Here is a 2,718-nt window from a genome sequence, read left to right on the forward strand (position 1 = left end):
TGAAGACGAGACCAATATGCCCCTGATATACATTTTCTCAGATTTCTTCGGTTTCCAAGACATGATGGAATTTTGTTTTTATTCGAAAAGTCCATAGCATAAATCAGAAAAAACCCATATACCCTTGTTAGCCTATATATGACTTGTTTTTTTTTCTAGACCTGAAAGTACCAAGCACGTGAAGATCAAGTTAGCTTTCCTTTGTTCATACCCATGTCATGTCAGCCCTTTATATAGATACAATAAGAAAAAATTTGGCTTCTTATCACAGATTTACTTTAAGTTCTAAGAAAAGAATGAATTCTTCCATATATAAAAATAATTTCATGCCAACGATGTTTTGCTTTGATTCCATTCCTTGAATAAACAAATCAGTGCATCCTTATATCCTTATATCTTTATCCTGTTAAGGACCAGATTATTTTCAAGGTCCGGTATCCAACATTAACATACTATGATATTTGATATTATATTTATGAGTTTCTGAGGTAACTTTATCTTTATCATGGGATTTGGTGAGAAGGGTAAAATGGTAAATTTTTTGAAGTTGGTACTAGTCTCTTATGTGGGGTTGCATGCATTGGATTATTGTCACTCACAAGGAATCATGCACAAAGATGTGAAGACTCGGTCGCATGTTTGCAGGAATGGTATATTTTTTTTTAATATTATACTGCTGACGTGACATTTTATTAATAAATCTCGCACAACAGTTTAACTTTTGATGTGGAAATTTCGCAAGGAAACTTTCTTTTATGGGCATGACAATCAGGATCAGCTTGTAAAAATTGCTAGGGTAATATTTTTTTCTTTTAAAAAGTATTAATGCAAGAATTAATAATTTAATAAAGTTTGTGAACTGAAAATAGGTGCTTGGGACTAATGAAATAAAAACATATTTGAACAAATATTAGTTAGAACTTGAACCGCAACTTGAAGCTATTGTTAGACGGTAATATTTAATCTTTAAAAAATTAAAAATATGTAATATTAAAATGTAATCGATATCATATACTAATGTATTATATTACTTTGTCATCAGGCATTGCAGGAAACCATGGTCAAAGTTTATGAATGCAGATAATCAGCATTTAGTATCTCCAAAGGTAATTAATTTAATCTTATAAATAAATTATTGGTTACTAAAACTAAATATAATTTTTCATTTCAGGCAATTGATTTTCTGGATAAACTCCTTCGCTATGATCATTAGGATAGGCTCACAACAAAAGAAGCAATGGTCATGTTACTTTCATTTTTGTTAATTTTTTTAATATAAGTGTTTATTTAAAAAACCTGATTTTATAAAATCATGAGTAATATGACAAAGTATATATTCTTTTTTTGGAATAGGCGCACCCTTATTTCATGCAAGTGAGGGCTGCATAAAACAACAGGATGCGGACACAGTAAGTGTGTGTAGGTTGGGTTGAATGAATGTGTCGTAAAAGGTTGTTTTTATAGTAATGTTGCCATCACTTAGTAATGTTGCCATCACTTGAGGCAAGTTCACTTTTATATCATTATTTTACTATTAAAGCTAAATAAATATGATGTCACACAAACATGCTTAAAAGGTTTACTTGATATATATATATATATATATATATATATATATATATATATATATATATATATATATATATATATATATATATATATATATATATATATATATATTAAGTTGTTAGGTTTTATTTGACACCCATACTAGTTTGGTTGATTTACATAAAGAAAGAACTTACTTGTTATATATATATATATATATATATATATATATATATATATATATATATATATATATATATATATATATATATATATATATATACAGGATGCGGACACAGTAAGTGTGTGTAGGTTGGGTTGAATGAATGTGTCGTAAAACGTTGTTTTTATAGTAATGTTGCCATCACGTGAGGCAAGTTCACTTTTATATCATTATTTTACTATTAAAGCTAAATAAATATGATGTCACACAAACATGCTTAAAAGGTTTACTTGATATATATATATATATATATATATATATATATATATATATATATATATATATATATATATATATTAAGTTGTTAGGTTTTATTTGACACCCATACTAGTTTGGTTGATTTACATAAAGAAAGAACTTACTTGTTATATATATATATATATATATATATATATATATATATATATATATATATATATATATATATATATATATATATATATAAAATACATTATAAAGGAAATCTCACTATTTTCAAAAATAGCTTCAATATAATAATATTATTTTTTTAAGACATCCAAATGATTTAGCTCATGATACAAGTAACAACCAATAAAATAGTAATAAATTTATAACTTAACCCTATTTATGTGGAAAAGATAGGAAAATGTTCAATTTAAAATTATATTATGCGTAAACTAAAATTAATAAATCCTTATGTAAAATTGCAAATAAAAAACGTGTTCCATATATTGTGGGAAATTGGAAATGCTAGGCAACGATTCAAAATTTAAACTGAAGGTTATAACTCACGCTTTTATTATTGAGGTTAATTAATACTTGGAAAATAAGTTAAATTATGTCTATAAATATTGATTATAATCTTTATCTTCATTATACAAAATACATAAAAATACAAGTTAATTATTACTTATTAATATAGATTATAAATATAAAGTGAAAATGAACGAAGACAAAGTTATTCATTGTTTTTTTAAGTTTAAAAC

At 25.2% G+C, this 2,718-nt stretch overlaps 1 pseudogene; it reads left to right on the plus strand.

The window, feature by feature from the left end:
- The first annotated feature begins 505 nt into the window (after positions 1–505).
- Positions 506–1,413, plus strand: LOC111879474 (casein kinase II subunit alpha-2-like; annotated as a pseudogene).
- The last annotated feature ends 1,305 nt before the right edge of the window (positions 1,414–2,718 follow it).

The sequence above is a fragment of the Lactuca sativa genome, chromosome 1, assembly GCF_002870075.4.
Source record: "Lactuca sativa cultivar Salinas chromosome 1, Lsat_Salinas_v11, whole genome shotgun sequence".
In the NCBI taxonomy this organism is placed as follows: Eukaryota; Viridiplantae; Streptophyta; class Magnoliopsida; order Asterales; family Asteraceae; genus Lactuca; species Lactuca sativa.